Source organism: Lepisma saccharinum, chromosome 23, assembly GCF_977018435.1.
Source record: "Lepisma saccharinum chromosome 23, izLepSacc3.1, whole genome shotgun sequence".
Taxonomy (NCBI): Eukaryota; Metazoa; Arthropoda; class Insecta; order Zygentoma; family Lepismatidae; genus Lepisma; species Lepisma saccharinum.
The window spans coordinates 17,818,376-17,836,481 of NC_139251.1; positions in this window are offsets into that span (position 1 = coordinate 17,818,376).

The following is an 18,106-nucleotide window of genomic DNA, read 5'->3' on the forward strand; positions in this document are numbered from 1 at the left end:
TAAACAAAAGTAAAAATAAAATTCTTAAAAACCATGGTGATGAGAGACAACAGCCGCTGATATTTGCATAGATCGCGACCACTACAGGATTCTTCTTTCAGGACCAATAGATTGCCTGTTAAATACCATACGTAATTGAGGTATTAATGCAATACCTAACATTGTAAACTCAAAGTTTCAGTAGCATAACATTTCATTAGGTTGAAAATAATTTTTGAAAAGGGAGTGCTGATGGAGGTGCGGTAGAAAATTCCCTAGTACCGCCCCTGGGTATCAACGTATTATATATATATATATAAATATATATATATATATATATATATATATATATATATATATATATATTGTCGAGAAGTGTATAACAATGGGCACATTACTATCAGGTACGGTGTGCAGGAATTTTAGAAAAGGGACTAATTTTTAATTTTGATAGCCACTTCCAAATTTTAGCATCTTTTCAAGCAGTGACGACGATTAGGGGGGGCAGTTTCCTTCCCCGTACTTTTTGCGACTTTTGCCCCCGCACTATGATAAACCTTATCTAGAGAGAAAGAAAGTGCCTCCATCCCCCAGTTTTGAACCTATGCCTCCTCTAGTTTTGGACCCAATCGCCGCCACTGAGTATCTAGGGTCCCGGATTCGAATCCTGTCTGGACATGGATGTTTGTAAGTATCCACTCATCAATTTCATCATATCATAACCCATTCCCATTTTCGGAAATTAGCCAAAAGGCACAAGAAGCGAAGAAAAATAAAGAAAATCAATCAGCCAATCTTTTCATATTTGGCACTTGCATTGGACAGATTATAATTATCCAAAATTTTTTAATTCAGCTTAATACGTAATTCTCGTTAAATAAAATAAAATGGGTTTTTATTCGGCAGTTATATTTCATTTCACTAATTTCAGCGTTCCCGTGTAAGACCTTAAAATGGGCCCATTAAACTGACTGAACAACCAGAATTCACTCGTTACAATAAAAATCCTCATTTAGCAGTTTAAATCACACATTCCTGGATTTGTGCCTGCTGCTTGGTTTTTAATTCAGAGGAAATGATGCAATTCAAATGCTCAAATCATTCATGTGATACTCCGCATAAATTCGATTATTGTTGTGTGTGTGTGTACACTGACTTAAATTCACTCAAACGTAATCTTCATGTTAAGTGGGGAACTTGTGTGCATTTCTAAATTACAATGTCCCCGTTTGGCAGATTATATCCACATACACATACATCCGGGTTTGTTTCCCTTGTCGCACAACAGTAGAGCATCCTTGGGTTATGACGTAACCTTAGAATGCTGTTATTGTTAAGCCAAATACCTAGGTTGTTTGGTTATCTTAGCATAAATAATATTTTTTAGTGTATTTAAACTAATAGAACCAAATCTAATTGATCTAACCTAACAACATAGCCATCCCTCGTTTGACGTCAGAACACAAAATTGCTCTACTGTTGTGCGATAAGAGAGACCCAACACACACGTATATTCAACAAGCCTGCTTCTTCACACCAAATTCACGCACATTACGCGCCAATATATTTATTTAAGAATACCAGTTCTGAACTGTTTATGTTAATAAAATAAGAATAAATCAGACGAACTCGTAAATTATATCTACGAGGCGTGGTGTGCTTTTAATTGCACTTCAATTGTTGCTAATCGCCTAAAAAAATTTACAGCCAAAAAAACATCCAAACACCACGCCAAGCACGGAGCAGAACAAATTTCGGCGTTCCACCGACGCGAGCAACATCGACGGTTACTTACGCGCAATGCTTCCTTCACTTGTTAACAGTAGAGAGCTGCGTTAGTTCGTGGGTTTCATTTTGGGGACCAGAGGCGACGTACGATTTCCACATTAGAGGCTGAGTGCCAGCTCTCATACTCGATTCTCTTTGTTACTGACTTGCTACATTGGCATAAAATTTACTTATATACACTCCTAAAACTATTTTCACTTCCTAAAATACAAATTCTGGACGAATTTCATACATAGACTGCTGTGTGCACGACGTTGCTTTACATCATCTTAATGGGGACCTTTATGTGATGTGAGGAACTTGTGTGCATCTTCAAATGACACAAAGTTCCCCAAATAGGTTTAATATCCCCGTTTGGCGGATAACATTTTCACACACATTCAGAGTTTCCCGAAATGCGCATATGTTCCAGGTTAGTTCCCCGAAATAGGGGGAAAATTCAGGTTATTGATTTTGATGAAAATTTAACTTTTTCAGCTCATTCTCACCATCTAGTGTCATTTCTGAATCCCATGGAAGTCCAGAAATCTTAAAAACCCTCAAAATAAGAGAGTTCCCAAAAGGCGGAAATTTGTCATGTTCCCCAAATTTTCACACTTACAAACCATGGTGTGTGTGTGTGTGTATGTGTTCGTTCCGCTCTCAAACGCCTGGAGCGATTTCAACTTGGAACACGTATCACTTGAAATCTCGAAAGAAATACTGTGGGGGTAAGACACCCCTGGCACCCCTATCGGTGGGGGTGGGAGGGAGTGGGATGCAAAAATAATTGAAAAGGACCGATATTAGTGTGGAATCCATAGTTTTCTTGGTCGCTAAGATGAATAGTAACACTGCTAATACTGTTCCACTTCAAGTTATTAACCTATCGGGATGGGGGTGAGAAGGGGTGAAAATTAAAATGTCAAAAATGACCAGGATTAGTGTCGGATCCATAGTTATTGGAGTCGCTAAGCTAATTGGTGACATTCACGATCACCAAACTAGGTACACATATGACTTACAATCTGGAAAGAAATAATGTGGGGGTGAAACACACCTGACACCCCTAGGGGTGGGGGTGGGAAGGGGTGACATGTAAAAATAATCGAAAACGACCGATATTAGTGTCGAATACACAGTTTTCGCGGTCGCTAAGATGAATAGCGACACTCCCAATGCCGTTCAACTCCAAGACACCCCTGGCACCCTAGAGGGGTGGGAAGGAGTGACATGTATAACGGCTGACAGTGTGAAATCCATAGTTTTCGGGGTCGCTAAGATGAATAGTGACACTCCCAATGCCATTCAACTCCAAGGCACCCCTGGCACCCATAGAGGTGGGGATGGGAAAGGGGTGACATATAAAACGACCGACATTAGTGTTCAATCCATAGTTTTCTGGGTTGCTAAGATGAATACTGACACTCCCAATGTCGTTCAATTCCAAGACACCCCTGGCACCCCTAGGGGTGGGGTGGGAAGGGGTGACGAGTAAAAATAATAAAAATGACCGATATTAATTGATTGAATTGTTGTTTTAAGAGCCCGTATCAGCGTCGCTCGAAAAAAGCAGCGGACAGATGTCATTTATTCTTCCTAGTCTTACCAATATTGATTCCATTTCCCCCTTCGAAGGCAAATCCATTGCATGGGAGACCTTGAGACTTTGCTGGAAGGAGGGTTGCTCTGTCGAAAGAAGCAGACCACAAGGTTCCCTGTCCGCTACTCTCCCCCCATTCATGCAGGTCAGAGTCTGACCATAACGGAGCTTTCTTTCCAGTCCCCACCGTTTATAAACCCGACATGTTTCCTGTGACAAGACAAAACTTTTTCCGAGTGTCTGAAGGAAGAAAAACACACATTGACGAACATCGCAATACAACTTACATGTAATAGAGCCAAGGACTATTTAGGGGAGGCGGGGTGTCCAGGTGTCCGAATCTTCCACGAGAGACTTAGTACTAAAATTAAATAATGTAAATATGCTTTTTTTTGTTTAGCATCTGTCGTATAATCGAGAGAGGTGTATTTCCGTCAAACATATTCTAAGGGAAGGATTACATTGGGGTCAAACAACTTTGGATGACTGTATCAAATAAGATTTATGCACACCACTACTTAAGTAATATGCTTAAATATTAAATTAAGAGCTTTTCTTTTCGTCAAATGGATCTAACATCCTTTTTCGTTATTCAATAAATATTCAATTCCTTATCTGTTTCACAATCACCTTGCCAGGGCAGTTGTTTTTATACAAATTGAAGCGATCTGAACTATTCATGAGCTAGATAATTAGTGTTGCCCACGAGACGAGACTTTGGCCTGTCTCGTCTCGTGGAAATGCTGTCTCGTCTCGAAAATATTCGTTTGTCTCATGACACATGGTCAATCTCGTCTCGTCTCGAATTTTTAAAAGCCTGTCCCGTCTCGTCCCGTGGACAACACTATAGATAACGAATATTCTTATGCCGTATTTTTCCCATTCATGTAATAACAATATTAATTAATATTTTAATTATTAATTTAATATTACCACTAACTAACTAACTCCCTAGCCTTCTTAAACCCGAAGGTTCATGGCTGCAGCAACACAGGCCTTCCATCTTTCCCTATCTTGAGCAAGTTCTATATACTCTTTTCCATCTCTACCGATTTCCCTTAGGTCCATCTCAACGTTGTCCCTCCATCTTCGTGTTGGCCTTCCTACAGGTCTCTTACCATCTGGTTTCCCAACAAGAATCCTGTAAACTCCTCTTTCCTCTCCCATTCGTGCCACATGGCCTGCCCACCTAAGTCACCTTGATTTAATTATTCTAATAATATCTGGACATGAATACAAATTATGTAGTTCTAAATTATGTAACCTTCTCCACTCACCTGTCTCCTCATCCCTTTTAGGTCCAAAGATTTTCCTAAGGATCTTATTTTCAAATACTCTCAATTTATGTTCCTCTTTCAATGTAAGGGACCACGTTTCACATCCATATAATACTACAGGCAAAATTACTGTTTTGTATATTTTAACTTTTAGTTTCTTAGATATTAATCGAGAAGACAAAAGTTTATGAAGAGAGAAGTAACATGCATTTCCTGAATTAAGCCTACTTTTTATTTCCTCTTTAATATAATGTTCATTTGTTAATATTACTCCTAAGTATTTGAATTTCGAAACTGGTTCAAACGAGTTGTTATCAATAATTAGATTTTGATTATTACCTAACACTTGGTTTCGGCCTGTAAGCATATATTTAGTTTTCTCTTTGTTAACTTCCAAACCTATCTCTTTAGCATATTCTAAGGCAAAATTAAAGAGCAATGGAGATAATGCATCTCCTTGTTTTAACCCATTATGAATTGTAAATTTGTCAGACATATTAATACCCACACGAATTTTACTTTCTGTTTCACTGGTGCATATTTTTATCATACTAACAAGCTTCTTAGGTATTCCAAACTCTACTAATTGTTATTTTAATTTGTTTTTATTATTAGAAGAAGGTACCAACATCATAGGTATGCGCAGACCCTGTGATAAGGGGGGGGGGCAAAAGCCTTGAAAATTCAGTCAGATCGGGAAAGAAAAACCTCATTTTATCTCACTGTTTTAGTTTTTTTCCTTTGATGTGATATATGTGTGTGTGTGTGTGTGTGTGCGCTCGCGCGCGTGTATATTATATATGTATATATACCTAAGTATTAATATATTATTTAAATACATTACGTAATATATTCATCCGCCCCTTAACAAACCAACAGCAAAAAATATATAGATTGTCTCTGAAATGTGAGCGCTCGTTTTCCTCCAAACCAAACTGTTATAGCAGCAACTGTCTGAATTACTTATTTGTTCTTACTTTCTCTCTGGTAATTTACAATGTATTGGAGAAAAGAAATAGCGAGCGAAGCGAGCAAGAAAATTTTTCGATCCAAACTTTTGAAAGTTGAAAACAGGATTGATTTAATAGGGCGCAAAAAATTTCATGGGACGGCATGGCATTCTCTTTTACAATTTTTCTCAATCAGATTGTTCGGCGCCCAGTGCCAACTCCCGCTACTTCCTAGCTACGGCTCGGAAGTTGACAAGACTGCAAGAAAAGCAGGTACCGCGAGCGAAGCGAGAAATAAAATTTTACGAAATGTATTTTTATTTGTATAAAATTTAAAGTCGAGGGGACAATTGTCCCTCTGTAACCCCCTGCAAGTGATCCTGACCGTCTGGAAGAAATAATGCAAGATGGACGTGAAAACTAATTCCGTCTTGAGTATCCTTTTGTCCTGCTACTAGGAGATTCTGCTAGTCTTGCTTTCTTTTACTTCAATCTATGACCCCCTATAATTGATTTCCGTCCAAGGTTGGAAAAAGGCATAAGGCAATGCCCCCCTGTCCCCTTGTGGTTGCGATTTTTCCTTTTAGAGTATAATATTGTTTAATAACAGTGACAATATTGCTCTCCAATAAATTTCTAGGTGAAAGTATAATAATATCGTATCAATCCATAGGATTGTATGTTTATTTTATTAAGTCTCTCTGAACGCTTCATGTTGACCAGGGCATTCACTTGTTTTTCTCTCAGCTGTCTCAAGCCTCTTAGGCATGTTTACAATGCATTGTGTTGTGCCATGCAAACCTCCTGAGCTTTCAGGAAACAGGTAACACTTCTGGGTTTGGTGTCAGCGGTTTGCATGGTAGCAATTATAATAAACACGATTCGGCGATTCGGCATCGAGGAAGAGCTCGATGGCCAGGGAATATAGAGGTGAGACAAGCTGGGAAGTGACTGGACTTTGGGAATTGAGTTGGTAGAGAGAGGAGGTCAGCAAGACAGGAGGTCGATAGTGGAAGCTCGCTTTGGTCAACACTTAGAGGGAAGCTCACAGAGGACTTCGCTATTTTCGATTCAGCTCAGAAACTTCAGTTAGACAGGTAATTATCCTACACCCAGCCATGATACAGGTTCAATGGTTCACAAAATCCAACGAGTTGCCATTGTCTTTTCAGTAGTTTAATTCCTTTGTGTTATTTGTACCTTTCGCATGCCAAGCAATAACTCGTCATGTCAATGACGAGTGGTCTCATCAAGAGGATGAATGATGAGTAGACTACACCACCCCATCAATTAACTGGTTCAGATCCCACGAACTTTAAGGTTCGTTACGTGGTGGATTTGCTGGGGCTTCTCATGCATTTTTTCGGAAATGCGATGAGAAAAGAGTTTGTTAGCCAGTTTAAAAATTCAACCCCACCCCAACTTTCGTTACGTGGTGGAGATTAGCGGGTCTTTTCATTTTTCCAGAAATGAAAAGAAATTTTTAACCAGTTTAAATTCAACCCCACCCCAAATATTGACACATGGTCAAATCTCACCCCAAAATTTTGCTCATTTATTTAGTTTCGTTAGTATGTCCTTGCCAAAATTAATTTTGAAAATACATAGGGCTTAAAGTTTTTTGCATTTATGGGGGGAGAAGAATTTATATATGCCATGATAGATGTTTAGTCTAACATGAGGATGAATTCGATTAAATTTATCGACTTCAAGTTTGGGTCGATAATCAGCGAAATGTAAGAATGCGGAGGAACTGCGCCCTAGCTCCGTCGCGGTTACCCACGTCGGACTGGCGCTTTGGTATCAGGAGCGTCCGGCATTCCGCGTGGCGGAAGGTTCGATGTCGGATTTTAGGGAGGCCCATTTTGCCAAAAATGCGGCCGGCCCAGGGACGTCCGTGGACGTTTTCCTATCAATCTGCTCCTGGTAGCACTGTGGTTCACTCACAAACCCGGTACCATGGCTACGACAAATTCCCACCTGGGAAATTTTTACCATCCAGAATTTTAAATAAGGAACAAGGAAAAGGCATTTAGATTTGATGATTTCTTGCATTGACAGTGATTTTAGAATTTTTTTTTACATAATCTTGAATACGAAAATTATTACAACGTTGGTTATGAGGATGCAGTAAGCTACAGTGAACAGTAAACGATTTTATCTTTAACATTTTAATTAATTAACAACGTGGATTAAAAGTGGATTTTAAAGTTATTTATGAATGAGGAAAATAAATTAGTGCCACCGAGTCAGAGTCAATCGGCACTATGGTGCATTTTAACGAATTATGGCACAGAGTAAGCTTGTTTGAGTCAATATATTGTTATTATTATTATTATTAATTGAAATTTCTTAAAAGTTTAATTTAAATTTGGTTTAAAACTGACCGTAACTTGTAAAGGATTTAGAATGCTTGAACTATGACTGCTAAGATTTTTGCAACGAGGATATTACATTTTTATATATATATATAGTTTTGGGAACGAATAAGGCCCCGAGGACCACTCATTTATATTCTTAATGACTGAAGTCTCCTAGCACCTCATGAAGGGAGCTTAGATTAAGGAGATAGTCAAGTTTATACGAGATAGTCACTTGCCTTACGTTACCTTAACTTACGCATACATTGCCTGAAAATTTTAATTCATGTTAATATGAAAAGAAACGAAACGCTAATTATATTCCTCGACACGCTGTACAATTATGTCCGCTATTACGCCAAGCGTATATAGTTAGAGTGGCGTACCGTGATTTAGGGTATAAACCGCCCGATTAATTAAAAGTTCTAGTTGAGAAGTAATAGATGTATAATTAGGCTGCAGTGACGAGAGATGTCCGTTCACAGGTAAGCAGTAGTGACGAGAATGAGTCCGTACACATATATACATATACTTATATGCTTTAAGCAAAGTTAGGCACAGCCAACTTATTTTGTATAACTAGAAGAGAATTATGAGAGCATCACACGGCGTGGACGTTTCTCACATATTAACGAGATTTTTTTGTTAGTTTATATTTATATATATATTTTTTTTTCTCCTGTCCGAAACAATGTTTCGTTTGACAGTTGAATATTTATCCTTAGCACGTTGTAGCTTCGAATGTTAAAAACTTTAAAATGCAGATTGTTTTAAAATCTTAAAATATAAATATTGCAAGTTTGCTCCAAGTTACGGCATTTATTAAAGTGAAACAGGTCTAATATATTAAATCCACTCGCGTGATATAATAATAATTTATAATAAAATAGCACTAATAATATTAACAATTAAAAGCAGACTTATTATTTAATAATGTGCCGTAGGCACAAAAGTTTTTGCAGTATGTAATAATACTCGCTCAGCGAATACGTCACTAGAATTTTATAGTTACTCTTCAGAAGAAGGTATATGATTATATTAGCAAAGTTTATTTTAAGCGCCAGTTATGAGAATATTTATATTATATGAATATGTAGACGTCGACGTCAAGATTTTTTGCGCTCCAATAACAAGTATTTTCCTTCGGATATTGGATAGCTACCGATAATCCTGGAAATCCATTCTGCCATCGCAGAATGATTATGAGTAAACCACAACGGTTTTAGTTTAAAGCTTTGCCACAATAATATGCTAAGCATATTTTAAAATGAGTAGAGAGAATTAAAGATTCTTCAAGTTTTAGTGATGTTAGTATTTTAATGCATTTAAAGATCGCATAAATAATAGTTATTATTTTATTTCAGGTAGTCAGGAGTAAATCAGTCTCAATTTTTTTTCCTTACCTTGTACCTCAGTACGGTTCGATTGATTTCAAAGTTTTTAAACAAAGTTCACACCTGAAATTAAGAAAAGTTTGCAGTAAAATTTAAAATAACATAAGTTAAACAGTGCTAATAAATTTAGTGAATAAAGAAATATATATTAAATAAATAAAGTACGCAGATAACTTGAGCCTAGAGTCAGAAATAATTAAAAGTTGAGTTAAACTATCTACTAATTAGACTAGGCAGGCTTAAAGTACGTGTTAGTTCTGAAGAACTGTTTGTTTTGATTGCCTAAGCAACATGAAAATCATTGCGATTTTAGTTATTTTAAACGGATTACTTCCACACGTAAAAGCTTCTAATTTTATTTATCTGTTGAACAAGTCCTTTGACTATCCTTATAATATAATTACAATTTTATTATTAACAATATTTATTATTAGTATTTTTATAATTTTCATAATCTGTTATTTTCAATGTCAGCGCAAGAAATCTATTACTTATGACCATGAGTGTACCAACGAGTTACAGTTAAGCAAACTTAATGATTCACCGCCCATTGATCAGATTTACGACGATGTTGCACCGATTGTTGAAGTGGTACCATTAAAAACGAGTCACCCGCCAATTCCCCCTCCACTGCCTCAGTCCATTATTATTCAACCTAGGGTACAACAAGAAGTTCAGGATGCATCCAGAAATAGTTTAGTCACTAAAGACAATAGTATAGATTTGCCGAAGAATATTTTATCCATTAAAGATAGAGTTCAGAAATTTGCCGTAAGCAAGGATCCTAATTTTGTTCAAAACAGTCGCAAAATGGAAAGTGAATTGCCTATTTCACACTGTGTTCAGCCAGTTGTAAATACTAAAGAGTCATTTGCGAATCAGTCACCAGTAAAAGTCGAGAAAGTTTCAAGTGTTACTTTAAAAGCAGAAAGTCAGCCAAATTTTAAGGTTCCCGAACCTGTTGTATCGTTTACAGACCATATTTTTTACGACTTCACATTCGCCTAGAATTTTATATTCATTACGATTTAAATTTTAAGTATAATTCATTTTTTACGTTTGATTGTACTTTATGCAAGGTTTATTAGTCATTTAGTTTGCTAACAGCTTCCCAACTGTTGTTATTTTACGAGCACGGAAGTGTTCAAGTAAACACGCTGTCGCAAAGCGCAACGAAGTTTTTTTTTTTTTTTTTTTCATCCAATTTACGTCATTTCAAAGACCTTGACTTTATTTCGAACTCCCGCAGCGCTTACTAGACCTTGTTCGTAGTAAGTTAAAGTTTTGTAAACAGTTACGCGTCATTCAATGTATCAGCGAATCATGGCGTTGCATTTTCTCTCTCCGTTCCTTTGCCTGCTGCTGGAAGCAGCGACCTTTTCCCATCCACCTCCCGAACGGAACCCGAACTTCCCCGAAGTCGCCGATCACGGCAGCGAACTTGCCAGAGCTTTCGTTGTCGCCATAGAGAAATTTTCAGTTGCGTCCAGCGACCACAAATGCAACCTTGCACAATTTAGAATGTCTGGTATCAGCGAATTCCTTTTCTGCACTCAAGCGCTCTTTCGAGTACTTTGAACACGCTAGAAGCTTAGAAAACACTTAGCATTGAGATTACATCAGCCAGGGGCGGTCGTCCATTAAAATTTTATGGGATCAGTTTAGTTACACATATAGCCATCAGAATTTGATTTTTACGATAGAAGTTCATGTAAACAATGTTAGGGATATTTTGTTCTATATAGATAAATTTTTTCCGTAAAAACGTCGCATTTATGCACTTCAGACTAATCACGACCAATAATTTTACAAAGGAACAACAAGACGAATTTTTTTTGCGTTTTTCTCGCAACATTTTCCCGTTTTTCATAAGAGATATTTATAGTAAGTAAATTTTTTTGGAAATCGACGTACATTTGGTTTAAATCTGGATAAAGTCAAACGAAATTTTGATAAAATCAGGGAAATTTTTACAAAAGGGCAATTTTAGCACTTTATGCACTTAAGAGTAATCAAAATTTGTCAGCAACATGCCCCGGCTAAGCCTCGGTGATTGGCACAGGCATGTGCAGCAAAAGTCGCCACGGCATCGTTAGCCTTTCCAAATTTAAACAGTGTGGTTTACCACAAATGTTATAATTTGGGAATTTTTTATTATTATTAATAATTATTATTAGGAAATTTAGCTCACTTACCCAATTTGCATCTTATTCGACAATGCAGCAATAAATTCATTACTTCTTACTGATTAACTTCGTGTTAATGTTGGTACAGTAGGTAATAACTATTAATTTGTATTTATATTGTAATATATAGCATAACTATACTCTATCTATTTTGTTTAAACATACCTAAGGAATTGACACACTATTCTTATATGGGTCAAGTATACTTTTCCGCGGCGGGTCTGTTTACACGACCAAGTGATTTGAGGTATACGGCGGACTCAAGAAGTTTTGAGTGGATAAATTTCTTTTGTTTAAAGGAAATTTGAAATTGAGAAAGTTTTTCATTATTTTTATTGTGTTTCAAATTTGAATTTCATTTTTTAATTCCCTGATGCTATATTTGTTACCACCTGGAGTTTCAACGAAACTCAGAAGTAGCATTTAGAACATGCTTGCAACACTTATTTTTGTTTATTAATTCTACATTTTGTAATTTTGAAGTGAAGTCTATTACTGACAATAAATTATTTCAGTTCATCAGAACACGCAATGGTATTTTAATATCAGGTTCAGGTCAATTTATTGTGATTCAGAATTTGAATAATAATTTGAACACGCACAGATCAATTCAGCTTAACGAAGGGGAATCTTTATTTTTTAATTATCAGGATTTTTCGCAAATTATTGTGGATCAACAAATTTTACACACAAGAATGTTAGCTTTCGAACAAGTCAAAATGAAGGAAATTGAGTTACTACCTAATATTCCCAAGAATTTATCTGATTTCACTATTCCCCAATGGACTTCGCTTCAACTTGCTTTAAAGCAACTAATCAATCAATTAGTAAGAACATTTCATTTAAGGAATTAGTTTTAAATCCGTTGCCCATGTCTATATTAGTTTTTGTTATTTGGAATGTGTTATTAACCGCAACCCTAGGATATTATTTTTATAAGCATCATCAGCTTGCGAAACAGATTAATTCAGAGCAGCGCAGTAATAATTAATAGGTTAAGGCAACACATTAATCATGGACTTTAATATTTTTAATTACGGTTGGATATTTTATTTAAATTCTCCTTATTTATTTTCAAAAATTATGGCAATTATTTTATCAATTTATTTTAATCATATTTTATTTTGATGAGACAATTTAATTTAATTGTAAAGAAAAGGCAGTGGAAATTAGTTGGTTTTGTGTACATGCATACTTGAATTATATATACCCATCCTATTGCAATTTCCTTTCTTTGTCATAATTTTCCCTTTATTCAACCTAACCTGTCTATACGGAACGCCAGGGACAAGCAATGCCTACACCATCCATGGGCATTTTTCATTACGGACATCCGCAGGCAGTCTATTACCAGGCAGAAAGACTGATTACCATTCTACGAGGGAGACATGCAGACATTTTTAATTACTACACGGAGACTACCTTTTACAGGAAGGATGTAGTCAACCATACATTTCCCAGTATAGCGGACTATACATTATCAACAACACCTAGTGATGGAGCTAAATAAAATTCCCCTCCACACTGTTTGCAGTTAAAACAACAATTTTTCCCCATCTCCAAAGTTCTACGGGTAATTTACCACATTTTTACATTGCCCCAATGCAGTCAAGACGACAAGCAATCCAGAAAGAAGAGGAAGCAGAGAAAACATACATTCTACAACCAGCAGTTCTGGTCACAAACAATAATTACAGAATTGTGCTACAGTGTTTCTACACATACACATGTGAGCTCCTATCATGTGTATCTATTTGGTCATTTACATGCATTATGGGAAACAGTACTTTTCCATAGTCCTTATATACATTTTCAGTTTTGTGTCATGCATAAGAACTAGTTTTATATGCATTTAAGTTTACATTATACTGCAAGGAAGCTACAAGCATCAGTGATGTCAATTGACCAGTGCATCAATTAGTGCCTAATTTTTTTTACGATGAAATTTTGCACTTTGAATAATAAACGGACATGCAAGCAATAAAAAACAGAATTACAGCACTTTCGAACATTTTAGAAAGCATGCTTTAGTGACAATATTTTATGCATATGTTTGTCGCATGCAGGTATTATTGTTATTTTTCTTTTTCCCTCTTCTCACCAACATGGAATATTGAAAGCGACACATTTGTTCGCAGAACATTTATTTGATATTTAAACTCAAGCACATAGTTTTGTCATTTGGAAGATTATTAATTTTGTGTGCAGTCATACAAAGGTATTCACCAAGCCATATATATGTATATAGTGTACAGTTTAATGTAAGAAGAGAAAATGGAACGCTATAATTAAGTTTTACCAGCGACAGTTTTCAGTGTAACTCACTATATGCATTGAATATTGTATAATACTACCTTGGAATGTGCAACATAGTCGTGCAAGTTTATATATTCAACGATTTTTGCAATAGCTACGCAGTTCGTAAAACATACGCACTTTGATATGATCAGGTTTTCACACGGACAAAACAGTGAGATGTGACAATGTTTTACATGCTTACTTACGTGTACTTACTAGTGCACCTTTTTAAGGGTTTTCTATTTGTTTGAAGAGTCTATATCAAGTGGAACTATACATAAACATTGTGAATTCCGTTCCATCTTGCACGACGCTCCAACCGCTTGTTTCGCGGAAGACACAGAGTCGTTATCGCGTGGCGAGGGATCACAGACTCTTGACTAGGAGCAGATTAATGAGCAATTCTACATGAAAACATTACGTACACGCACATGTGATACATTAAGAGTTTTTTTCGCTTAACGACACGAACGTTTGTGATTTCTAGTCCTATAATAGTATATATTATTGTTTTTACATCGTATAAACATACGAATTTGTTAGTATTAAGGGTATTATTCATTTTAGAGTTTAGGGAATAAATTTTTTTTTTATTCAGGCTACGGCAAACAACAGACAAGTTATGTTTTGGTGGATTTATTTATTTTGTATATTTGGTTTTTTATGAAAATATATGGAATTGGCGAACCTGAGTCATGTCAAGCTTTGCGATTTGACTTTTAAATTTTCAAAGGAGAAAATTTTTCCTAGAAGGCGCGAACGTATCAATCCATAGGATTGTATGTTTATTTTATTAAGTCTCTCTGAACGCTTCATGTTGACCAGGGCATTCACTTGTTTTTCTCTCAGCTGTCTCAAGCCTCTTAGGCATGTTTACAATGCATTGTGTTGTGCCATGCAAACCTCCTGAGCTTTCAGGAAACAGGTAACACTTCTGGGTTTGGTGTCAGCGGTTTGCATGGTAGCAATTATAATAAACACGATTCGGCGATTCGGCATCGAGGAAGAGCTCGATGGCCAGGGAATATAGAGGTGAGACAAGCTGGGAAGTGACTGGACTTTGGGAATTGAGTTGGTAGAGAGAGGAGGTCAGCAAGACAGGAGGTCGATAGTGGAAGCTCGCTTTGGTCAACACTTAGAGGGAAGCTCACAGAGGACTTCGCTATTTTCGATTCAGCTCAGAAACTTCAGTTAGACAGGTAATTATCCTACACCCAGCCATGATACAGGTTCAATGGTTCACAAAATCCAACGAGTTGCCATTGTCTTTTCAGTAGTTTAATTCCTTTGTGTTATTTGTACCTTTCGCATGCCAAGCAATAACTCGTCATGTCAATGACGAGTGGTCTCATCAAGAGGATGAATGATGAGTAGACTACACCACCCCATCAATTAACTGGTTCAGATCCCACGAACTTTAAGGTTCGTTACGATATAGGGGCATGGAACGTCTGGAAGGGGGCAAGGATGACCACACCTCGAAAACGAAGGTCAACCTAAAAGTATATATTTCACAAGTATTTTTAGATTTCAGTCATAGTAATTTACATTAATTATTATGTAATGGGGACGCAGGAATGCGATAATTTCAAATTCAAGTGGTGTTTTTTTAGGGGACAGCAGTAGTATCGGGGTAATATGCCCCATGAAAAAAATACCTTTCTTGTCCCTTTGTGGAAAAATCTTTGAACGTCCGTGATTAGGGGGCAATTCGCCCCCCCCCCCCACCCGTGCGCACGCCTATGACCAACATATATGGAATAGTTTATAACATCGAGTAGCAGGATATCTCTCCTGTATGGTGCTGTAAACTAGGGAAATAATGATGTTTTGTAGTGGTGCATAGCTATTCAGCCTCTTGCGACACATGTGCAGAACAGGCGGAAGACATTCTTTTGTGTTTTCTGCAGTTGGTGGATTATCCTAGATGAGATGATTTTGATGTTCTTTCTTTTCTTAACGTAATAAAAACGTGTCTTACAACCTAAGGCGTCGTGCTTTGTGCTCCGCCTGAGGATGAATTATATGATGAGACTGATGAACGGACACTCACAAAGAGCATCCATGCCGGGATTCGAACTCCCGGATGTGCTAACCACTCCATCACGGAGGCCAATTTCTATTCCATGGAGAAGAATCAGATGTGAAACACATATAAAACTATTGGTAGTTATTTTCACTACTAATCACAACTGCTCAGTGCGAGAGCTGCAACTGTATCCATTGATTTATGTCAATGATATTGATAGTCAATGCTTTTGTCTCCTAGTGTAGGTGAATTTGTTCTCTCAGTGTTACCTTCACAATACAATTGGTAACATCCTCCAACTTACAAAAATTAATTTTTAACGCTCGTTCCAAAAATAGTGACATGATTCACATAGGATAATAATTGTTAACATTTAGCTTCGTAGCCATCGTATTATCATCATCGTTTGACCCTCCAACAACCAAACAGCAATCCCAAAGCCACTGAACACATCCACCTACCAGAAAGGCAGCAGAGTATCTGTAAATTTTTTTGGCAAGTTTGGAGACTTGTGATTTAACAATTACTTAGTACGTATTAAATAATCAATGTCCGTTGTTGATCCATGCAGATCTGCAGCTGTCACCTCCAACCACGATTTTACGTACAACACGTTGTATTAATCTTGCGATCTTATAAAAGCAGAAAATGGAAATATACTTGAACATAGCAATGGCCTTGCCCTAAGGGAAGTTTTATAATGGAAAATATTACGTAAGATAGCTTCTACTTCTTTAATTTTAGATCGCAAGGCGTCTACCGTACTACAAAAATCTGGGGCTAAAGGGAGCTTAGATCTGTTGTTGGGGTTTCATCCCCCCTGGCCGTCCCTGGCTGTATGTATTTCGTCCAATGAGTACAAGCTAGCAAAACTGTGAATTTCAACAAGTTTGTAGATAATTCTGCAGCTGTTCATAAAAACAGACGTATTTTATTAGTTTCTTGCTGTGGTTCATTTTCCCATTTCAGCAAAAAAGTATTCACACTCTTTGCATACGGTGAGTAAATGGGAGGGGGGGAAGGGAGAAGTTGCCCCTTAATAGTCTCACTTAGAAATTTAGTGCAGAGGAATCTAATAACCGTTCTTAAACAACATTATGCTTTTATAGAAATAAAAGTTAATACTATTTTCAAACCTACGAAAGTTCCAAGTAACTACGTAAGGAAAGGGTAGTGTATTACTTCCTATGTAATTGGACTCTCCCACTAGCAAATTTCTTATTAACACCTCCACATATTTTATTCTTTAGTTGTATTATCTGTATGTGTCTGCAGATTAAATTGCCCATATATTGCACATGAATAAATTATGTGTAGTTCTTTTGAATTTGCGGTACTAAACCACGTTTATACGTAAATTAGTCTTTGAACGACAGAGATGGAAAATAAAGCGCCAGCAGAGAACAATGGTGCCACTGAAGTTGAAATTCATCTAATAAAGTGATTTTAATTGGGTCGGGACACACACGACCCTGTTTTGTTCCCATCAATGTAAGATAAAAACAGTGAGATGGAATGAGGGCTTTATTTCGTCAGCTAAACTTTTATCAAGGCCCTTGCTCCCCATAATCGGAGGATCTGAGCACGCCTAAAATTCCTTATACAGAAATAGTGTTATTTGTCGTATATCCAGAAAGTTGATTGATTTGCTTTATTTTACTTCGCTTTTTGTGCCACTTTTGGCCAATTTGCGAAGATGGGGATGAGTGATGATATGATGAAATTGATGAATGGACACTCACAAACATCCGCGGCCAAGCCGGAATTCGAACCCGGGACCCCTGGCGTCGTAGCGCGATGTGCTAACCACTCCCCCACGGTGGCCGGCCCCAGAAAGTTGAAAGTGAAATTTTTTTATTGTGTGTATTGTATGGTCATTATCAATAGTAAGTCTGTCATATTATTCCACTAAATAATGTCTTTGGAAAAGATAAAAACAACATATAATTAATGTATTTTATTTTACATAAGACCAATGCCTACAAGTATTTTTGTATATGATGACACAGAACTATCTTATGTTGTGATTTCTTTGGGTCTGACTGTAATATATATGTAATTGGTGATAAAATAACGCAGTAAAGTATTAAGTAAATATATTTTATCCCCCTACTTACAAATCATGAAAGGAGTCAAATTCGAAATTAAATTGAACGGACGTTCAAAATGTTTAAAAATAGCACTATTTCCATAACAGATCATCAAGTATTTTTTACCTTTGACCCTCAGAAATATCTCAAACTGACAATGAACGTTCATTGAA